Consider the following 24,976-nt stretch of genomic DNA (forward strand, 5'->3'; position numbering starts at 1 on the left):
GGTGTGACCCTCGATCGATTTTCGACTTTGACAGTTCAGCCCAACGAGTGAAAGTCTTTCACAAATTGGGCTAAGAGCTTAGTGCAACGAGTGAAATTCGACTGTACAATGAATGGAAGGTGGGCCTTGACCCGATTTCCTAAATTGCAACGGCCTATTATCACATTAAATTCTCTTTTTTTGGCGAGTTCTACATTGAAATGAATACTACAACTCTCGAACTAGGTTTTATACCGGACGGTGTGGTTCATGGGTGCTAAAAAAACGCAAAACGACACCTTCAAAAATAGTGGTCTCAAACCGACTCGGAAACGGAAACGGAAACGGAAACGGAAACGGAAACGGAAACGGAAACGGAAACGGAAACGGAAACGGAAACGGAAACGGAAACGGAAACGGAAACGGAAACGGAAACGGAAACGGAAACGGAAACGGAAACGGAAACGGAAACGGAAACGGAAACGGAAACGGAAACGGAAACGGAAACGGAAACGGAAACGGAAACGGAAACGGAAACGGAAACGGAAACGGAAACGGAAACGGAAACGGAAACGGAAACGGAAACGGAAACGGAAACGGAAACGGAAACGGAAACGAAAACGAAAACGGAAACGAAAACTAAATGCTTAATGCTTAATGCTTAGCGCTTAACGCTTAACGCTTAACGCTTAACGCTTAACGCTTAACGCTTAACGCTTAACGCTTAACGCTTAACGCTTAACGCTTAACGCTTAACGCTTAACGCTTAACGCTTAACGCTTAACGCTTAACGCTTAACGCTTAACGCTTAACGCTTAACGGAAACGGAAACGGAAACGAAAACTAAATGCTTAGCGCTTAACGCTTAACGCTTAACGCTTAACGCTTAACGCTTAACGCTTAACGCTTAACGCTTAACGCTTAACGCTTAACGCTTAACGCTTAACGCTTAACGCTTAACGCTTAACGCTTAACGCTTAACGCTTAACGCTTAACGCTTAACGCTTAACGCTTAACGCTTAACGCTTAACGCTTAACGCTTAACGCTTAACGCTTAACGCTTAACGCTTAACGCTTAACGCTTAACGCTTAACGCTTAACGGAAACGGAAACGGAAACGAAAACTAAATGCTTAGCGCTTAACGCTTAACGCTTAACGCTTAACGCTTAACGCTTAACGCTTAACGCTTAACGCTTAACGCTTAACGCTTAACGCTTAACGCTTAACGCTTAACGCTTAACGCTTAACGCTTAACGCTTAACGCTTAACGCTTAACGCTTAACGCTTAACGCTTAACGCTTAACGCTTAACGCTTAACGCTTAACGCTTAACGCTTAACGCTTAACGCTTAACGCTTAACGCTTAACGCTTAACGCTTAACGCTTAACGCTTAACGCTTAACGCTTAACGCTTAACGCTTAACGCTTAATGCTTAACGCTTAACGCTTAACGCTTAACGCTTAACGCTTAACGCTTAACGCTTAACGCTTAACGCTTAACGCTTAACGCTTAACGCTTAACGCTTAACGCTTAACGCTTAACGCTTAACGCTTAACGCTTAACGCTTAACGCTTAACGCTTAACGCTTAACGCTTAACGCTTAACGCTTAACGCTTAACGCTTAACGCTTAACGCTTAACGCTTAACGCTTAACGCTTAACGCTTAACGCTTAACGCTTAACGCTTAACGCTTAACGCTTAACGCTTAACGCTTAACGCTTAACGCTTAACGCTTAACGCTTAACGCTTAACGCTTAACGCTTAACGCTTAACGCTTAACGCTTAACGCTTAACGCTTAACGCTTAACGCTTAACGCTTAACGCTTAACGCTTAAAGGTGGGACCAGAATGCCGCGCTATGCGTCGCGTTGCGACAATTGTGCTTTGACACTTCATTTTAAATATGTGTGTTTCCATTCAGCCGAACACAATAATGCGTTGCGTCATTAGCATCGTTGTACTAAACGCTAACATTTGTTCTAAACTGCTTGCGCCGAATTCGCGATGACGATGGCATGGTGTCGACGTCTGGTGGAAACTTCAAATTAGGGCCATAATTTGGGTCCCAAACTCGTTAGTGTAATCTCTATCAGATTAGATGACACGAAGCCGGTTTTCAAATTCTAAAATTTGAATGAAAATTTTCACATCATGTTATTTGATTACTTGAAACACGTGTTTCTGACTTTCATTCAACCATGTGGCCAAACAATTCCAACATTGTTGTTGAATTTTTTCATCATAATATTTTCATTAATTTTCATTCATAATCTTAATTTTGAAAACTTGTTCATCGACTGAAAATCAGCTATTCTTTCACGCCCCCCTAGTAAACGAAGCTCCATGCCGCCAGCGCGGATATGTAAATATGTTGTTTTTAAAAACATTCAACTGATCCGTGGACACAACAAGGACAAGATTTTCATACGAATTTTATTTTGTTTTTGTTTACATGAAAAGTGGTGACGCGAATGCTAGATTGTGACTGCAAATCAACAGACTGCGTCGGGCGAATGTTTTAGTACAAAACGCAAGCAATGACAGCTGATGAGAAGCAACGCACTACGCGGCATTCTGTTTCCACCTTAACGCTTAACGCTTAACGCTCAAAGGTGGAAACAGAATGCCGCGTTGTGCGTTGCTTCTCATCAGCTATCATTGCTTGCGTTTTGTGCTAAAACATTTGCCCGACGCAGTCTGCTGATTTGTAATCACAATCTAGCGTTCGCGTCATCACTTTTCATGTAAACAAAAACAAAATAAAATCAAATAACATGATGTGAAAATTTTCATTCAAATTTTAGAATTTAAAAACCGGCTTCGTGTCTTCTAATCTGATAGAGATTACACTAACGAGTTCGGGACCCAAATTATGGCCCTAATTTGAAGTTGCCACCAGACGTCGACACCATGCCACTGTCATCGCGAATTCGGCGCAAGCAGTTTAGAACAAATGTTAGCGTTTAGTACAACGATGCTAATGACGCAACGCATTATTGTGTTCGACTAAATGGAAACACTCATATTTAAAATGAAGTGTCAAAGCACAATTGTCGCAACGCGACGCATAGCGCGGCATTCTGTTTCCACCTGAACGCTTAACGCTAAACGCTCAACACTCAATGATAAACGTTCAACGGTCAACGCGCTAACACAAATGCCCACACAAAGGTTCGGCTTAGGACCACCCTGTTTTGTTCAATTAACGGTATGCCGTGTATATGGCTTGTTTTGATGAGCAGACCATAAGCAATGAAAATAGCCTAGTTTTGTAATTTTTCGACATCTAGAAGAATATTCAACACACTTTCCACACAGGAAAAAAATCTATCTTTTCCTTTATTTGAACATTGAAAACACAAAACTGCGTCAAAACGCTAGAATGAAAGGAGCAGGAAGAATGTAACCATACAACGAAATGGTCAGCGTTGTGACACCTTCCATTTGACACTTCAAAAATTTGGTAGGTTGTGCCATTCCAGAAATTCAAGGGGTGGTCGGTTCAAGGCCACCGGTTGGGTTAGGGCAACCTTCCCCTAATAAATTTGTGCATAAATTTAATGCACAAAATTTGTTGCCATAATAAAATCTGTTTTGGGTCTCAAAAAATCTTTTTATCTTAGTTTTTTCTCAGAAAATCTGTGCTGAACTCTATATAAAATTTATATGCTCAAATTTGAAGCATAATCTTAGCTTTAGCTTTAGTTAACTTTAGGCATAGTTATTTTGAATTCGACGATGTTGTTGGCATTCGCGTAGAGCCAATGCTTCATTGAGGTATAATGGAAGTTCACACAATTACCCGGGTCATGCTTGTTTATATTGCGTTACCTGGGAAACTTTCTGATAACAATTACAATATCATAATTATCTTATCATTACAATTCATAAAAACTAAAATTCTCAACGCTTGAAAAATAATCATAATGTTGCTTTGAAAACATATACATAGGATATGGATAGGTTCTGATTTTATTTAGATTTATACTTTTTCTGCTTTCGCCCAGTTCAGTAGCTTCTGTTTCTACAGCTTCAACACCAATGTATGATTTTGTGGTTTCCTCAGAAGCTGTTAATAATCTTCAAAGTCTTTCGATCGTAGCTGAACCTCTCTAAGTTGGATTTAACGACGGCCCCCTTTAACAGTCATTTTGAGTATTATTTTCGTGACGAGACCGATATCTAGTATTTTGATTTGTACTTGCTATATGTTCCCAAGAACGTAATCCTACGTCAAAACCTATCGACAATTCTTTAAGATATTTTCAATTATGAAAACAAGTAGTTTCTAAGGAAAATGGATTTTCAAGCTCTTTTGAAATTCATTTTTACTGTGCTTCAGTAATAAAAAGGTAAAGGGTGTCATTTATTTTATATAAAGTTAGCCGATTACAAAGACTTTTACAACTTTCCACCTTAGATGAAACATGAGAAAGCAAGACTTTACGCTACATATAAATGATTCTCATTCAGACTGATTCGAATGCTAGATGAATACAATTGGTGAGATGGGAAACATATTAACATCAAACCGTAACAAATATTTGAACATTATTTAAAAAAATCTCTTAATCTGTATGAAAACTCAAAAAATCTGTAATCTGTAACTACAGGTTATTGGTTTCAAAAAGGCTGAAAATCTGTATAAATACAGATTATTCTGTAGATATGGTAATCCTGGATACGACAAGATAATTTTACAGCATTACAACGCCAGACCACATGTTCATGGAACTCTCAAGAATTTTCTAGAAAGAGTAAACTGGAAGATTCTACCTCGTCCGTCAGACATCGCTTTTTTCGGACTACTCTTTCTCCCGACCCATGGCTCGGCCCTTTATGAAGAGTGATTCCGATATCTTGATAACTGAATCGCTTCAAAACAACCAGATTTCTACCAGCGCGGAATACGTGTATTGCCTGAAAGATTGGCCAATGTTGTGGCTTCCAATGGAGCATACTTTGAATAAGGTAGTAGTAGCAGAAAACCCAGGAAGTCATACCTCGTGTTCGAACTTATGAATAAGAACATTATCAACACACAATTATAACGCATTTGTGTCTATGATCTGAGTTACTTACAGAATATAATATGATTTCTGATAATGAAATAACCTAGGGTAAACATAGGAGCGACACAGCAACTTGAAGCATCCGGTTTTGACGGCAAACCTGACCAAAAGGCACCTTCGCAAAACGGCATGAAATGACCCGCATTTCGAAAGGACACAAAACACAAAAAAAGGTATACAACCGAATCTCGAAGCGTCAGATCATGCTTTATCGCCGCTTAGCATTTGCTTGGGCATTGGTTTTGTTGTTTGGCGAGATTTTATTTTCGGAACATCTAGATCACATGCTTTCCGACATCTGTCAGAGATGGGAAGAAGTCACGGCGCGTCGCGTCCCCTCTCCCTCTCAGCACAATAGTAGTTTTCGTGGTGGCGGAGGTGAACACTATTCCAACAATCCTCTCTGTGTCGGGTTCGAGTATTTTTGAGTCGCAGATCTTGGGTAGTAAGGTGGGGGTTGATGTGTGACAAGATGCATGCATACCACACCGGTGTGCTACGGATTTGTTTGTTCGAGGCGATGGTTTTGCTTGACTTTTGGTTGATTGGTCGGTTCGGGGGGCGGTGGTAAATAGGAAGAGCACCGAACGCCGAGTCGGTGGCTGCCTACGGTTGGAATGAGGGAAGGGAGCGGTGTGATCGACATGGTTCAGTTAGACGGAAAGCAAAAGCTCTTGGAATGTTTTGTGTTCACCACCGGGGTTGCTCAGGCGAGATGAAATCACACATAGAGTTATTTTTTGTGAAACAAATCTACTCCCACGAACGCTAGCTTGATGCTGCAAAGGTGTGAAGATGGGTACACAGGATGGTTTCTTCGTAACTTTGCATACCGAACGAAGTGTGTTAGAAGGTAGCGAGAACGCTCAAATATCATTGAGTTGTTTGTTTTTCTAATCTATGGAATTGATATCATCTATGGTAGAACAGGCTTCTTTTCAGCAAAATCTCCCAAATAACAATGCAATCTACTCATACTAAATTCGCTTAAGACTAGAAAAACCTACAGTGGAGAGGATAAATGTTCAATTTGTATGTTGTTTGTTTGAATAATCATCCTATTACTTCGGATCATTCTCGTTAAGCTCAACAATCCTCTGATGAATGAGCTAAAATTTCTCCATTCTTGATTTATTTACAGTTCTGTTACTTTGCTCTTAAGCGTGGCGAGTTCTGGTAAGTGTTTTTCATTTTTCTGTTATTTTTGTCGTAAATCATGAATATATAGGGTTTTGAGATTTATGATTATTAGTGAGGCTCTTTGTTCCCTTGTGTGATCCTTATCCTGTTTTTTTTTGTTAAATCAGAGAGCAGTTAGCTGATAGCAGATAGATTTCCCTCTCAATATTTGTATTTTTTTTGGCAGACTTATCTCACTTCTTAACTAGGCGAACCTAGCCAGAATTTTCACCTGCCCCCGGGCTTCTGAATGCCAAAGGGGGACTAGGCTCTGCGGAATGCACGTGTCTGCATGCTCGTGCTGTTTCAGTCCTGACCGAGAAATTGTCGGACAATCGCGCAGGTGCTAAGGATGACCGACTTTTGGATGCCGGCCAATTCCTTCTCGATGTTCAACACCTTTAGCGCTTCCAGAAATGTCTTCGGGACAGTTCCAGTTCCAGAGAAAACGACTGAAACATTTCTTGGGACCTCCCTTAGCCCCCACAGTTCCTTGAGCTCCACGGCCAATGGTGGGTCTCCTACAGATTCTGGTTCAGTGGAATAGCGACATCGAAGATGGTGACTTTGTGGTCGCTCTTGTCGTAAACCATTATATCTGGGCGGTTGTGGTGGATCGAGAGGTCGGTCAGAACAGTGCGATCCCAGTACAGCTTGAAACGGTCATTTTCCAGGACAGGGGCAGGCAGGTACCGGTAGTTTGGTACGTTGTCTTCCAGTAGAGCACATTAGAGCGCCAGTTGTCGATTTACAATACGGGCCACGTTGTTGTGGTGCTCGGTGTAGGCTGCGTTGGCCAAAACGGGACAGCCTCCCATAATGTGCTCTATGTTTTCACCTGGTTGATGGCACATCCGGCAAATGTCATCAACGTCTCGATGCCAGACGTACCGCCTGCAGTTTCTCGTCGGCATTATCCTGTCCTGGATGGCTATCATGTCGGCTTCTACTACTGAAGAGAGTTCACCACGCGTTAGCCACAGATTAGATGCGGCCTTGTCGACGTGCGGCCGGTCCAGTTGATAGGGGTGGGCACCATGCACTGCCTTCTGTTTCCAAGCTGCAATCTTCTCCTCCACTGTCTGCAGATTGCAGTTGAGTTGGTACTCCGCTTGCGCCAAGTGCAGAGCGCTGTATCCTCCGTTAGCGGTATAGCGCGTTTTGGTTGGCGCGTTCTGCGAAGTACTCGCGCAGTTGTCGTACCTGGGCAACGCACAGTGCAGATATGTGGACTATTCCAAGTCCCCCTTCTCTGCGTGGTAGTGAAACTCTCTCCAGTGCCGATTGAGGATGGTGCATTCCGGCCTCTTTGAATGCTTTCCTCATCCTCCTCTCAAGGTCCTCTAGGTCAGTTTTGCTCCATTTGACTACACCAAAACTGAAGGTCAGCAGGGGAACCGCGAATGTGTTGATCGCGCGTACCTTGTTCCCCGCGTTGAGGAAAGTCCTCAGGACACAGTTCACTCGACTCAAGAACTTGTCTCTCAGCTCCGTCTTGATATCGGAGTGGCGAATCCAGGTGAGCTGTCGGAATCCAAGATATTTATAGGATTCGCCACGAACCATGTCTCTTATCAACTCTCCGTCATAGACCTCGTAGCCTCCGGATTCGGTGAGTTGTCCTTTTAGCAGATGGACACAGCGGCACTTGTCGAGGCTGAACTCCATGCAGATGTCCCTGCTTATATTTTCGACAACCCGGATAGCTACACCTAGACGCTGACGTGAATCAGCGTAGACCTTGAGATCGTCCATGTAGAAGGTATGGGTCACTTCCTATTGAGCGTGGGTCATATCCGTTCCTATTGAGCGTTCTACTGAGGGGGTTCAGTGCCAGACAAAACCAAAGCGACTGAAAGAGTCGCCTTGGAATATCCCCCTCTTTATCTGCAGCGTTCTGGACTGCAACACATTTTACCCATCACTAAGGTGCAGAGACGTGCTCCACTGCTTCATCGCATGCTGCAGGAACCTAACGACGACGGGATCAATTTTGTAGAGCTCCAATACCCGGACGAGAAACGAGTGACGTATGGAGTCATAAGCCTTCCTTTAATCGATGTAGGCCATGCTTAGGTTCCGCTGGTTATATACCGCCTGGCCGACTATGGCTGCGTCGATGATGGCCTGGTCTTTGCAGCCATGCGTATTTTTCCTGCATCCTTTCTGCTCTTCTGCGATGATGTGATATTGTTCGCAGTGAGCAGAAACTTTGGCGGTTATGATGCTGCTTAATATCTTGTACAGACTCGATAGGCACGTTATCGGTCTGTACTTTGATGGGTTCAATGTGTTGCTGTCTTTCAGGAGGAGGAATGTGACGCCACGGGTGGCGAATTCAGGGAGGTTGTGTGGGTCACGTAGCACCTTGTTGAAGCACTCAGCTATCTTTTGATGTGCGACGGTCAGCATCTTGCGCCAGAAGTTCTGAACACCATCGGGGCCCGGTGCTACCCAGTTCCTCAGGTACCGCGAGGCTTCGCGGACATCGTTTTCTTCGACGATAATAGCTGGCATCCCTCCAATTTCACCATAACTCTCCTCCTCCCGTCTTAACCACATTTGCCCGTCGCGATGTTGTACTGGGGTCTCCCAAATACCAGCCCAGAAGTTCGTCACATCGCTAATATCTGGCAAACCTTCGCGGTAGTCGGGCTTCTCGTCGCTAATGTGGTCGTACAACGCCTTTTCGTTATCTCTGAACATCCGATTTTGTTGTTGGCGCTTCGCAGAGTCAGAGTAACGTTTCAGCCGTTTTGTTAGGACGCTCAATTGCTGTACCAGTGTGTCGAGTTTTTCCGTCAGCTGGTGCGCTCCCAGCTGGCGATGTTCAGTAGGCCGCACGATCACAGCAACTTGGCGACATTTTTTTTTACCCTCCACTCACCCCCATCTCGAAGATTCTCTCATTTGAGGATCCTAGAGTTGGGCTCCAGTTTGAGTTTGATTTTCATAACAAAGTACCATTTTTTTTAAATTACATTAAAATTTTTTTTTTGAAAATTGAAATTCATTTTTCTCAAAAACTGTTTTTATTTAACTCTCAAAAAATATACGAATAGCTCTTACAATTTCTAACAAGTCAGCCATACATCGGAAGATTATCACTTTTACAGGAAAAAAGTTTTTTGACAAAAAAAAATTAAAACTTATCCTAATTTTGTTTAAATTCAGGATTGCGATACAGTGTTTTTAACAAAGTTTTAAGTTTAAGTTAATGTTTATAGGTATTTAAAAAAATAAGTTTTAGAGAAAAATTTATATCAATTTTTAAAGTATTTTTTTTTCAGTGTAATTTTTTCTAAATATTTTTTGGTATTTTTTATGAGCATTTGAGCAATTTACTACATTTCATCCTTTTACCAGATTTTTTTTACGTATAATATTTTTGGATTCATAATTTTGAGCAATACATTAAGAAAACAATTGGCCCTTTTAAAAAAGTAGTAGAGATTTTTTTTTCTAATATATCAAGTATGCAAAGTTGCGTAAATGAACAATGCCTTTACACCCACAACGTTTCACTGCAATCTGAGATGTTGCTGCCAATGGCCAGTCGAGTTCGTCAATACCTAAAACTCACAAATCTAAAATCCCAAAATCTCAATTTCAAAAATCTGAAATTCTAAAATGTATTTCTATTATCAAAAAATCTCAAATTCAAAAATCTATACTCTGAAATTTAAAATTATTAATCAAAGAATCTAAAATCTAAAAACCTTCAGTTCAAAAATCTAAAATTCAATAATCTAAGAAATGTTAAATCTGAAATTCAAAAATCAAAAATCCAAATAAAAAAAAAATGAATATACATGTTTATTCAAAAAATCCTAAATTTTTTAAAATCACCAATTTTAAAAATATAAATCGAAAATTCAAAAAAATCTAAAGATCTTATATTGTGAATTATAAATTACAAAATTCTAGGATCCAAAAATTGAAAAAAAATCAAGAAAAACCCAAAAGTTGAAAATATAAAAATACAAAATTCAAAAAAATCCTAAAATTTTCGATTCTTACAATGAAATTAAAAAACATACTCATATATCTAAAATCCAATAATCTGAGAAATAAAAAAAAATCATGAACCTAGAATCCAAAAATCTATAACCAATGGTTCTTAAATTCAAAAATGTCAAAGCCAAAAATGAAAAAAATCAAAAGTCTTAAATCCAAAAAAATAGAAAATAACTATTTAAAAAAACAAATATATGAAATTTAACACAGGGCGGACCCGATTTTAGAATAATTTTTTTTTACTACTAGCTAACCCGGCAAACTTCGTCCCGCCCAAAATTTATTTCTCGTTATCACATCCACGTTTTTTTACTAAGCGCAAGTTCATGGGTCCAATCGCAGTACTGTTCATTGACTGATCTTCTGATTTACCCTTTAAAATAATTTTTTACTATAAAAATTCTGTATTTCTGCCAAAACTCCACATTATAATATCAGATTATTTTCAGACACAATTCTCGTGCAAGATTTTTCACCCACTCGCAAATAACATGTTTCTCCGTTACATGGAATAAATGCTTGATACAGAAAGTATGATGTAATGAAGACAGCCCTAAATCAAACAATACCTTTCTCGAGTTTTGCTCTTATCAACACATTCGGCGATCCATTTTTATTTATATAGATAGATAGAAGACGATATAGGAGTGCGTTTTATCACATTAAAATCCATTTCCACTTCCGAAAGAAGATCAATTTCGTTACCGCAAACATCAAATGGACTAACAACGCTTATCAATATGTAATTGTAGAACGCAAGAGAATTGAATTTTTGAATTTCCCCATTTTCCTTCAGAGTTTTCCGAAAATTTTCAATTGTCATGTTTGTTTGGAACATGTTTGGTTGAAATATATGCATTATTTAGATGGGGCTCCCTCTCCTTTCCAGAGGAGGAAGGGGTGTCATACCATCATAGAAACATTTCTCGTACCCAAAAACCCTCACATCCCAAATTTGGCTCCATTTTCTTGATTAATTCTCGAGTTATGCAGAAGTTTATGTTCCATTTATATGGCAGCTCCCATGCCCTCAGAGAGGGGGTAAGGTTGGTTCATACAAATGGAAAACAAATTTCTGCATAACTCGAAAACTAATCAAGCAAACGTAACGAAATTTGGCATGTGAATGTTTTAGGGTGCAATAAATGTTTTTACGGTGGCTAGATACTCCTGCTCCTTCTCTTAGGGGGGCTGCCATACAAATGGAACACAAATTTCTGCATCTAAACGATTCTATCGTGGTTAGATACTCCTCCCCCCTCTCTAAGGGGGGTGCTGTCATACAAATGAAACACAAATTTCTGCATAACTCGAGAACTAATCAAGCGAACGAAACCAAATTTGGCATGTGGAGGTTTTAGGGTGCAATAAATGTTTCTATGGTGGTTCGACACTCCACCCCTCTTAGGGTGGGCTGTCATACAAATGGAAAACAAATTTCTGCATAACTCGAAAACTAATCAAGCAAATGGAGCTAAATTCGGCATGCGAAGATTTTAGGAGGCACGAAACGTTTCTATGGTGAATAGACACTCCTTCCCTCGCTCTATGGGGTAGAAGAGGGGAGGGGTCGGTCTTTACTCTATCATATTTTCTGTATCAAACATTTATTCCATGTAACGGAGAAACATGTTATTTGCAAGTAGTTGAAGAATCTTGAACGAGAATTGTGTCTGAAAATAATCTGATATTATAATGATGAGTTTTGGTAGAAGTAATAGGATTTTTTTTAGTAAAAGGTAAATTCAACGGGGTCGATTAGAAGATCAATCAATGAACAGTTCTGCGATTGGACTCATGAACGTGCGCTTAGTAAGAAAACGTGAATGTTTGTAGGTATTGATAACAAAAAACAAATTTTGGGCTGGACGAAGTTTGCCGGGTCAGCTAGTATGTTATAAAGATGATATAAAGATAATTGACTATTTTAAGTACGGTGGAGTAAAAGACCTTATTTTTGAAGATTATAATTGAAGACTAACCAAGAATTGTTCAAAATCAACAATCAACAAGATAGGAGTTGAGTGTCAAAGGACGAGTTGTAGAGTGGTAAGAGAGCTTTAATTTGGTCGGTAGAAACAATCAAATTTATTATGCATTTTTGGGATAAAATGAACAATAACGCTATAGAAACCAGTAACTTCCAAGTTTTTCACATTCCAAATCCACTAATTTAAATCTTTCCAAACTGTATCCTGTACCAACAGAATCGTTCTGAGTAGCGTACTTTTTGAATAAGGGCTGAAGTTTACGACAAACAGACCAAAACAAGAAAAGTTCACAAAACTCTGTAACTGATGAGATTCGTTATACCATAAGCGTAATCGTAAATGTTTTTTTTTCATGAAATATGATCCAGTTTCAGCTGCCTGGCACTCTGTAAATATATATTTTATGTAAGGAAGGAGATTTCTCAGAATCAGAAATTAAGCTCTTCTTCAATATCTTCTTCTTTTCTGTTATTTACAGAATTCGATATGGTCCAAACATTTCGGACTATATATATAATCGGGTCCGCCTTGTAATCTAAAAATATAAAATCTAAATTTTGAAAAAAATTTCATTTCAAAATCTAAAACTCAAAAAATTTAAATTCTTAAATCTAATAATATAAAAATATAAAATCGTAAATTATGAATTGCAATACCAAAAATAACTGGAAAATCCAGAATCACAAAACCGTTTTTGCTAAATTCTGGAATCCAATTAAAAAAATTAAATGAAATAAAATTGATGGCTTTGCCACGATCTAGATCTTTAAAATCTAGAACATATAAAATGAAAAAACACAAAAAAAAATAATAACATCAATATCTAAAATATAGTTAAAAAATCTGAAACTGAATTTCGAAAATGAATGAGAAGTTATAAAATTCTAAAATAAAAAAAAATCGATGATCCAAATATCCAAAAATCTGAAATGAAGAGTGATGTCCACGATCCGACCGCATCGTCAACATATGACTAGAGATGTCTATTTTATTTTCATTTAGTCGATTATGAATTAATCGTTGGGGAGTTTTACAATAATCGATTTATTAATATATTACGCTGTCAAAAAAGTCCTGCGGTATTTCCGCGAGGCGCCGTTGTAAGCGCGTAGTTCTAGTTGTATTCATTGTATTGAGTCATACTATAGCTTGTTGGAAAGGTATTTTTGCGCGCTTGTTTTGTTTGGTTAAGTCGTTCGTGAGTTATAGTGTCGCAAATATGGAGCAAAATAAAGAGAAAATCAGACATATTTTACAGTACTACTATGACAAAGGCAAAAATGCATCTCAAGCTGCCAATAAAATTTGTGCAGTTTATGGACCCGATACAGTTTCCATTTCCACCGCACAACGATGGTTTCAACGTTTTCGTTCTGGTGTAGAGGTCGTCGAAGATGCGCCACGCTCCGGAAGGCCTGTCGTCGAAAATTGCGACAAAATCGCTGAATTAGCCGAGAAAGACCGGCATAGTAGCAGCCGTAGCATCGGCCAAGAGCTGGGGATAAGTCATCAAACCGTTATTAACCATTTGAAGAAGCTTGGATTCACAAAGAAGCTCGATGTATGGGTGCCACACACGTTGACGCAAAAAAACATCTTTGACCGTATCGACGCATGTGAATCGCTGCTGAATCGCAACAAAATCGACCCGTTTCTGAAGCGGATGGTGACTGGCGATGAAAAGTGGGTCACTTACGACAACGTGAAGCGCAAACGGTCGTGGTCGAAGCCCGCTGAAGCGGCTCAGACGGTGGCCAAGCCCTCATTAACGGCCAGGAAGGTTGTGCTGTGTGTTTGGTGGGATTGTCAAGGAATAATCTATTATGAGCTGCTTCCCTATGGCCAAACGCTCAATTCGGACCTGTACTGCCAACAACTGGACCGCTTGAAGGTAGCACTCATGAAGAAGAGGCCATCTTTGATAAACAGAGGCCGCATTGTCTTCCATCAGGACAACGCCAGGCCACACACTTCTTTGGTGACGCGCCAGAAGCTCCGGGAGCTCGGATGGGAGGTTCTTTTGCATCTGCCGTATAGTCCGGACCTTGCACCAAGTGACTACCACCTGTTTTTGTCCATGGCGAACGAGCTAGGTAGTCAGAAGCTAGCCACAAAAGAGGCCTGTGAAAATTGGCTATCCGAGTTTTTTGCCAATAAGGAAGCGAGCTTCTATAACAGGGGTATTATGAAGTTGGCATCTCGTTGGGAACAAGTCATCGAACAAAACGGCGCATTTTGACTTAAAACAGATGATTGTAACTAATTTTATGAACAAATGAAAATTCAAAAAAAAAATACCGCATGACTTTTTTGACAGCCTAATATGTTTTTCCATTATTCCATTAATCGAGCGAACATTTATTTTTGTAATAATAATGACCAGATACAGAAGTAGATTCGGAATTCAATTACTGGTCTGGATTAAACTGTAATCCGCATCTGTATCACTAAACCTCTTAAATGGATTTTTGATGGCATACGCCGCAGCAACTGACATCTTTTCATTGTTAAGGGATAGTTTCGAGCTGATTTAGCTGACTGCAGTGCGTTAGAGCGAGAAGAAAAAACGCCCAAACATCCGCGATGCTGTAGTCTGAGCAAAACAGAGATACACAACGCTGCAAAAACCAGGGGGTATTCGCGGAAGAAAGCGTGCAGCATCAGATCAGCAGATCGCCTGTCGTGTTGGTAATCGAGCGTCATCGCGAAAATGATAGGACGCGGAATGATGTGATGGCTTGATAGTGGTAAATATATCGCGAGGTGTAGGTTCGGATTAATTTTAACCTCCGCCTCTAGCGCGGACGGGAGATATTTTCGACAGTGTCGTATCAGTGGGAAGTGAAAGAATCTGTCACGGTGTCTCGATACTATGCAAGGTTATGTGCACACAGACGTCAAGTGTCAGTCAGCTTCTTGGCTAGGCGGACTGAAAATTGATACGGTTGACACGCACATTGCCGCGAACTTTGATTAACGTCCGAGCTGATTATGGCAATTCAATCGACTGCACTAATAGTTTATTTAAATTAGCACATTAATGCTAGACGATGATAACGACATGCGTTCGATTGTGGCTTGAAAACAAATCCACTGGAAGGGGAAAACTTGGTAATCGAGTACAATTTTGTTTGATAATATTATACAATAAAACATGTGATGCTCGCTAAAAGGTTTTATTCACACCTTCACTATCATTTGCGCTCGTGCTGAACATGTCTCTGCGCAAAGTCATTCGCTGTAAAACGAATACAGTTAAACGAACAAAAAAAAAACCACCAATTACTTGTACAAACTTTAACATTTTTAGCTTAATTTTTGTCCTCGTGATGTTTATTGATCGAACCAAATCTTTGCATGCCAAGATGAGCTACAGAGACGAAGACAACGTTGAAGAAGGAGACAGAAAAAAGACTGTACGCAATTACCCTTTCGGTCGAGTTGGATCTGTTTGCTTTTTCTGCTGCTGGTTCTCATCCTCTTGCTCTCGCGTATGAGTCTTGTCCATCTCGTGCAATGAGAAGACGGTTTTGAGAAACAAAACAAAAAAGAACCTACCAAACGATGCGCCTCGGCAGTGAATGTCTAAAAATACGGAGAATTTGAGGCCGAAATTAACATGGTTACGTGGGTACTTTTGTGTGCTGCTGCTGCTGCGATGTGTCATAGCTGAACTCTTTCCACCCCCCTCTGCTGCACGCCCTGTTTTCCCGTTCATCTCACTAGGTTCGATTGGCGATTTTAGCATGCTTCTTTGAAATTCTAATTCAAATCAAACGGAAATAATGCATGAAAAGGGATGAAACGTGGAATAGTCAAGTTGATCACAGAGCAATGTTTGGATGGTTTTGCCTCCAATTGCATGAGTTGGAGGGTCCACACTTTCTGTGATAATGTACCAATCTTGTCTCTTCTTAACCTATCTTTTTTTTTGTTTATTATTACAAATTATCAGCAGAGTCGTAACGACGGTACAAGAATAAAACAAGCATTTAAGAAATCAGATTTGCTGTGCAATTAATAACACGTGTGAAATTTGGTTCGCGAAGTCGTTTTTCATTGCTTAGAAAGTGGTTTTACTTTGAGAATCCCAATGTTTTCATTGAATTAAGATTATCTCTGTACTGAAAAATCCTTCTGGAACGTTCTGGGAATCAAATTTAAACTAGGTAATTAGGTGAATTGGATTTGTTATTGACTTGGCTCAGATAATATTTCCAAGTATCAGCAATTCCAAATGAAATCGACAAATGACAAAACATGAGTATTTTTGATTCCAATGAAAGTGTGTATTTGGGTTAGAGGAAATATGAGTTTTCCACAGCAATTGGGAATTTTTTGACTCAAGCGTACATTTTGAAAAGGGCGTATCGATTTGAGTAAGAGAAATCTTTGATAATTTATATCTCAAAAACGATGAGTCGTACCGAAATAGTGTCTTAGAAAGAGTTATAGAGTATGGTTGAATATGAAAAAATGTACACTGCGAAAAAAAATTAGTATTTTTTTTTTATTTACAAAATAAAAATTCAATCCAAAATACATATTTTTTAATTTTAAAAAAAAAATTTTCATACAAAATAGAAGTCATGCATGTTTGAAAAAAATATTTCTAATTTATTGTCTTTATTACAGTAAATAATCCCTTTTAATATGTTTGTCGTATAACGGTATAATGTCATGTTCATGAAATTTTATGAACTTGATGAATTTTTTTTTTGAATATTTATGAATTTTTTTAAAAAATTTCATATAAAATAGAAGTTATGTAGAAAATTTTAAATAAGGGGCCCAAGATGGTAAAACTATTTTTGACAAAATTTGTGGAACATCGAATTTTTAGGAATTTTCGAAACTTCGAATTTTTGTATGTTAGCAATCATTCTTAGCCACAAATTATGAATTCTGATGTGATTTGAAACAAAAAATGTTATTATCAATCTCCTTCTAAATGCAACCATTCTCGAGATATTTATTCATTTATGAATTTTATGAATTTTCTTATAATTTCCAACAATAATTTTATTTATAATACAATATATAATTTTTGATTGATTGAAGTTTGTATTAAGATAAAAAAGATTTTTTAGTTTCGCTACGTTTTGTATTACCCACATGTCTTCGAATGTTTCGTTACGTAACTCCTAGACATATGTCTTTACCATAACGATGTATTTGGAAAAGTTGTTGGAAATTATAAGCGAATTCATGAAATCTCATGAACATGATGGTATAACACGACAAACATATTTGAAGGGCCTATTTACTATTAAAAAGACAATAAATTACAAATATTTTTTTTAATATTTCGAGAATGGCTACATTTAGAAGGAGATTGATAATAACCTTTTTTGTTTCAAATCACATCAGGATTCATAATTTGCGATTAAAAATGACTAACATACAAAAACTCGAAGTTTAGAATATTCCTAAAAATTCGATGTTCCACAAAGTTCGTCAAAAATAGTTTTACCATCTTGGGCCCATTTGTTGAATTTGCTACATGACTTCTATTTTGTATATAATTCAATATTGGTATATAATTCAAGTGATAGAGTTTATTTTAATGTTTTCTACCCATATAACACTGCGACCAAATTCATTTAGTTTTGTGATTTTTCAATCGAGTGCAATTAGCAGGAAAGCTTCTGAAGATTATTCTTCCCCATCAGTAGAAAATTTTCGTATCCAATATTGGATGCGCGCGCAACGGAAAATGTTTTGCATCGCGAAAATTATATAATTTTCAATAGATTATTGCTCTCGCTGAAAGTTTCAAACTCAGAGAGTTCATTCGCCTTCCAAATTGTCATCGTAAACCACACCTTCTCTCGATTCAATCACGGACAAAAAGCATACTAAAGCGATACCCTGGTGGTGAAACGCATTCATTTTTCGTGAGGACATCGACAAGACAACATCGTTACTGAACGAGCTGAACGAGCTGGACGAGCTGGACGAGTTGGAAGGCGAGGGATCGAGGGATTCATTACCTGTCCTGACCTGACCTGAAACGCATTCAGTTTGTTTGGTACTGTGAGGGAGCGCAGGAAAGCCGATCCGTTAACCATTGCATTAACCATTGGTGGGCTTCGAGTATCGAGGAGAATCTGGAAAGATGTTATCGTTGCTGAAAAATAATCTGCCAGTTCCTTTGGAGTTGAAAATTACATTCAAGCGAAAGAGTTTATTATGTTTTCTATCCATATAATACTACGATCCCTATTTTGGTGAATATAGTGCCTTCAACGAAACGCTCTCGTTTTCGAAATCCCCCAAATATTCATTTATTCATTCATTCAGAATTGATTCAGATGCAACTAAAAACAAATGATCACTAAATCATCGATAGTCCTACGTTACCTTTGCGGTTATACCACAGATATAACCCACTTCCTGTTTTTTAGAATTTTTAAAAAATACGTTTTTGAGATAAATTAATTTTAACTTTTAAAATAAATTAGTTTTCAGCGTAATAGAACAAAATAGTATTTTTCATAAAAAATTAATGTACTATTTTTAATTACATTCCCTTTTTTTATTTTTCCTACATTTCAGTTTTTGACCAAAATATTACAGGTCTTATAGTTTTAGAATTAGAATTTTATGTCAAAATTAATAAAAAAAAATTTGACCCTTTTTAAAAAGTACAATGGAACCCCAAGAATAAAACAATAATTTGAGAAACCAGATTTGTTGTGCAATTAATAAGACGTGTGAAATTTGGTTCACGAAGTCGTTCTCCATCATATCGTTACTTTGCTCGGAAGGTAGAGAATCCCAATGTTTTTCATTGAATTAAGATTATCTCCGTACTCCGATGATCCGTGGTGCGGAATATCCGCGAAAGCAAGCTCCATAGTAAAGCTATAGGCCTTCCCCGAACTTGTCAGTGAATGATAGGCTCATGCACTTTTGTTTTGGTCATGACTTTCACATTATCTCATCACTGGTGTGCACGACCTGGTAGAAGAATGAGTTGATGATTTCTGTATTGACAAAACATATTTTTCATGCTGAAATATCTTTTTTTCGTGTTTGGAATTCATTTTTAGTCCGTTATCCTCGATTTTCTTCATTCGCGGTAAGCTAGCCAGACCATATTCCGCGGATAATCGGGGTTCTATTGTATTTTTTTTTAGATTTCAAGTATGCTCAATTTGCTTAAATGACCAATGTCATATGTTTATCTTTGCTTATTTTTTTTCTTCTTTTATTCTCTCTAACTTCTTTCATTTGTTCTTTTGGGACCCTATATGTTTATATCTATCCACGCTATTCATTACATCTTGAAATATATTACTCATTTTTTTATTATCTTCACCATACTTTCAGTTTATTTTGTAATCTCTCTTGTTTTTTTTCTTTGATTTATTCCATTCTTCCTATTTTGTATCAATTATTCATTTCTTCATACTTTTTCTCTTTATATTTGCTTTGATGAACAAATAAATAAATAAATAAATGAATAAATAAATAAAATAATGAAATACGATCTGCGCCTATAACGCTTGCATTTAAAAAATGGACAATTTTCGGATGGCGATGAAAATACTACAAAAGATAATTTAATGAGAAAAATTTCCCATAAAACATAATTTTATTACGTTCCACTTCGCCGGAAAAAAATCATTCTACATCACTTTCAGCATTTGCTTCTGGGTCACAGAATGCCGTTCCGACTCGGCCGGTTTTGACTTATGACTCCGTACGGCTTAGCCCGTTACTCTGACTCTGACTACTCTGACTTCCCGGCCCAAAGTTCGCAGTACTTTTTCCGTTAGTGACTTGATTCGATTTCATGTATATATCCCTTTCTATTTCTTTATTCCTCTTATTTTTTTCTTTTCCTTCTTTTGCTCTATTATTCGATTTAAACTTCGTTTATTTTTTTATCCCTTTTGTGTTCAATTCTTTCTTCCGTTCTTTGAACTTGAAATGTTTTCACTTTATCCCCCGATATCCTAGTATGCCTATATTCTTTTTTATGCATTGTTTTTTTACTATAATTTTTTACTATAATTAACCTATTTTATCATATATTTTAATTTATTTGTTCTATCATTTACTTTCTTCTCTTTGATTCTTTGATCTTTTTTGGATCATTGCTTTGTCCATCCTAATTTTACTCTTTATCATCTTTATTTATTTTATATTTTGTTCTTTCTTTTACTTTTCCTGTATCCACTCTATTCTCTCTTATATTTTGACTATACTTTTTCTATCGTCTTTAATTTCTCTTTTCTATCCCATTGATTGTTTATTCCCTTTATTTCAACTTGTCATCTCATCTGTAGTCAAATAATTTTTTTTCTTTAAATTGTTTGATTTTCCATATATTTTTTAAAATTTTTATATATACCTGTGAATCATGTTTACCTAGTTGCAGATCTATTCTGGTGTTCCAGCTCTTCGATACATTCAATAGCGTTTTGCGTTGAAACTATAATTAGATTATATTGAAATGCCGCTTTGATAGACACATTTATTGTTATAGATAAGCAGTAGGTAATATGTGGTATCGATATAATTATATCTATACACCAATTGTGCAAATTTGTTTTCTTCATATTTGCTTTTTCTTTTTAATACCACTTCCCATTCTCCATTTTATCTCCTGTGTTCATTGGTTTTTATTCACTTTTTCGTTTTTTTGTATTTTGCTTCATTTCCTCTATAAATATATATTATATATATATATTTTTTTTTGAATTATTCTTAAAATCTTCTTTGTATAATCAATATTCTTCAATTTTCTATATTATCTCATGTTATATTTTCTTTACCTTCTTTATTCTTTGCTTCTGTAACCCCTTTATTTGTCTTTGTTTCTGTATTCATTGATCCATTTATCTCCTTCAATATTGATTTTTGTTTATTTTGTTTATTTTGGAGCATGGAAAAGTCCATTTTAGTTTGCTAAAACCTTCTTTCCAAAATGGGCATAAAACCTGCTTACTTCTGCGTCAACAGAATACAATAATCCAAATGACACAATCTTAATCCTAACATAGAGACAGTTTATTCTATCTTAATTCTAGACACCAGTTTACAAAACAAAAAATAATACGACAAACTACAATGCACTTCAAAGTAACAAAATAATGAATTAACATAAACGAGAGTACAATTTTCTGAGGACTGAGCGAGATAAATTAAAATCAAAAACACTGTAATATTCATTAAAAATCCTACACATACTATTGACAGGTTCATTTCTACCATAATTAGTTCGAGCAACTGAGAGGCGAAGAAAGTTGTGGAAGCGAAAATTATGATGACGAATGTCTATATGAAGGCTACTGAGTAGATCGCAGCAATCGATATTCGAGAGCGGTAGATCTGAAATAAATATGGCTTTAGCTACATCACGACGCAAGAATAACCGTTCAAGTCTTATGAGGTTACAACGATCTTCATATCTAGGAAGGTTCAAATGATCCCTTCAAGGCAGAATACGAAGAGCAAATCGCACAATTTTTTTTTTGAATCTTTTCAATCCGTTGCATTTTGTATTGATAGTATGGGGACCAGATTTTTAATTTGTATTTTAGTACAATACACTAAATTAAGATCTCTACTGTCAAAAAATGGACCGTTTGAAGCTAGCGATTGACCAGAAACGTCCAGAATTGGCAAACAGAAAAGGTTCTGTGCTCCATCAGGACAACGCAAGGCTACACAATTCCGAGAGCTTCATTGGGATGTTTTATTTCATTCACCATATAGTCCGGACCCGGCACCAAGCGACCACTTTTTTCTCGCATTGAAAACATTTCTAAAGTGATAAGAAATTGAAATCAAGAGAATATTGTAGAAATCTATTGCTAGAGTTTTTCGCCAATCACGACCAAGATCTCTATGATAGAGACATTGTGTAGCCTGCATAAGAATGGAAACAAAGTTTACAACAAAACGGTGCATATTTGACCCACATCGGACAATCCGAAGCATATTAAAAATAGTTTTGAATTTCACTCAAAAGTAATGGATTACTTTTTCCCCAACCAACCTAATATACAGTCCTATTCTCATCCATACCAAGATTTTTGTGTATCATTTCATGATTATCGGTTGAGCCGTCCCGGAGGAGTTCGACAGGAATGGAATGCGATCCATTTTTACTGTTGTGCTCCTCCTAGACTAGCCTTCCATTTTTTAATGCCGGTTTTCATAAATTTAACCTCGTGAATTTTCCTCCTTTCCTACACTTTACGCAATCAAAAAAAGGTCAATGGCCCTCTTTTCAACTGTCACTGTATTGTCCTACGGCATTTAATATGTTCCCGACGTACGTAATCCTATGTCAAAAGCACTGAAGATAAGGTGATCCAACGTCAATGTCAATCGCGAAAACTCTCATACTCTCGAATCGATGTGAATCAAGAGGATAAGAAGTATACTACCAGGTCGGTCATTTTAATAAAAAAACCACTCTGCAGCCTTTTTTTTTGTAAACACAACACTATATGATTCTGCACAGTTTGTGAGCTCTATTTAATACGACATTTTACGTTGCAAACGTTTCGTCTTCCCAATACGCAAAACATATATCTTTATTTTATTTAACCCATTTAGTTACCAAATGGTCGCAACTTGAACCATACACGGTTTTGACTTCACATGATCATGACATGATCTTGACTCATGAATCATATTATGTTGCCCACGGGCTGGTTTAAAGGTTTTCATATAGATAATCATGAAAAACTTCGAGGTTGTTAAATGAATGAACATTTTCGGCTTATGCTTTCAATGTCCTGAAGATAAAAATTAGTTCAACCAAGTATAAACATAAATGTGTCACCTTTCTAAACTCGAGTCGACCGCGAGTAATCGATTCCCTTTTTTATTAACCATAGAATAAAGGAAACATGTTGATATATTTTAGTAAAAATATAGTTAAGATTCTGGCTCCTTTAAACCTATGTAACAGGGAGTATTGACGGAACATCAGTGCAAAATATTGATTTTTTTTTTTTTCCAAAATATATGTTTTATTAAGGCACATGTGGCGTTAGCCTGACGGGGCCGGGAGTCCAATATTTTGACAATTTTTGTCTTACAACTATGTTAGTAATATGTAACCGATTACTCGCGGTTGGCTCGAGGTTAGTATTACAAGTGTTCTCATAATTGGTATGTTGCAGTCTTCGATGCTCTATACGTGTGCCCGACACGGGCTACTTCCTATTAGGATGCAGCTGACCATTAATCAGCAACGCTCCCTAGTCTGTACCCCATATCTAGCGTGGTGCGTCTTTCTCGACTCGAGGAATCCAGGATAGAATGGTCACTAGCCGGCGCAATCATCAGTTCGTGTAGAGTTGTCATGAGCGGTACAACCTTTGGCTCTTGTTGAATGATCAGTGGACTGCACAACCTTCGGCCCGTGCATCTGTAAAGAGTGTGTGTATGTATTGCCGCGACTATGTAAAAGTTTATCGATCGGATAGGAGGGATATGAAACGGGGACACAACGAAGGAAACATCATTAAACGTTGACATCGGCGTTTCTGAAGAACAGGTATAGATGAAGCAGAAGACCAGGATCCCGGCTACCTAAGATATCCCGGACGGGGATATCCGATTTTCTGCCTTGTGCTCTCAGTGCTCTAGAGAGCTGAGAGCGAGCAGCATGGAACCGGATACACGACCAGACAACATGCTCGATGTCGTGGTAGCCATCGCCACAATCACAAAGATTGTTTGCTGCGAGCCCAATGCGATAGAGATGCGCGTTTAGGTTGTAGTGATTGGACATAAGCCGAGATATCACGCGAATGAAATCACGACCTACATTCAATCCCTTGAACCATGCACTCGTCGAGACCTTAGGGATAATCGTGTGTAACCAACGACCGAACTCATCTTCACTCCACATGCGCTGCCAACTAACGAGTGTGTCCTGACGAGGAATGTAGGAATATTGATAAAGGAAAAATAAGATGATCAAGGCAAAATAGGGCAATCATATGTCTGAAAGGCTTAAGTGCCGAGAAAATAAAGGGTGTTTCACATCAAATTGCATCAGGGAAAAAACGCTGTAGAAATTCGCCCAGTAGACCGATCCTTTTGAAAATTTTAGACAGTAAAATAAAAACTATGAAACAACTTTTGGCATTTTCTTTTTATTCATACTTCGAGCCCAAGCCCATATGCTCGCACCTTCCTCTTTACCTCGTCCATAAGGTTCTGTACAACATCAGGTTGTAGTTTTTTTTTTGAACAGGAATCCATTTTCTCTTGAAGTCCGCCTCCGATTTGACAACTTTTGGGTTCTTCCGGAGGGCCTGCTTCATAATCGCCCAATATTTCTCTATTGGGCGAAGCTCCGGCGCGTTGGGCGGGTTCATTTCCTTTGGCACGAAGGTGACCCCGTTGGCTTCGTACCACTCCAACACGTCCTTTAAATAGTGGCACGAAGCGAGATCCGGCCAGAAGATGGTCGGGCCCTCGTGCTGCTTCAATAGTGGTAGTAAGCGCTTCTGTAGGCACTCCTTAAGGTAAACCTGCCCGTTTACCGTGCCGGTCATCACGAAGGGGGCGCTCCGCTTTCCGCAAGAGCAGATCGCTTGCCACACCATGTACTTTTTGGCAAACTTGGATAGTTTCTGCTTGCGAATATCCTCCGGAACGCTGAATTTGTCCTCTGCGGAGAAGAACAACAGGCCCGGCAGCTGACGAAAGTCCGCTTTGACGTAGGTTTCGTCGTCCATTACCAGGCAATGCGGCTT

The 24,976-nt window shown here is 38.1% G+C and overlaps 1 protein-coding gene across 4 annotated transcripts in view; it reads left to right on the top strand.

Annotated features, from left to right (window-relative positions):
- The window catches only part of LOC129780622 (ras guanine nucleotide exchange factor B), a 212,261-nt gene that overhangs the window by 69,579 nt on the left and 117,706 nt on the right, over positions 1 to 24,976 (top strand). For 2 of the 4 annotated variants that reach the window (XM_055789092.1, XM_055789091.1), the window contains one exon: positions 6,194 to 6,228. The exons of the other annotated variants lie outside the window; for them this stretch is intronic. The gene's annotated coding sequence lies outside the window, so the exon portion shown is untranslated. The remainder of the gene's footprint in view (positions 1 to 6,193; positions 6,229 to 24,976) is intronic. 4 annotated transcript variants of the gene reach the window in all.

Source organism: Toxorhynchites rutilus, chromosome 3, assembly GCF_029784135.1.
Source record: "Toxorhynchites rutilus septentrionalis strain SRP chromosome 3, ASM2978413v1, whole genome shotgun sequence".
NCBI lineage: Eukaryota > Metazoa > Arthropoda > Insecta > Diptera > Culicidae > Toxorhynchites > Toxorhynchites rutilus.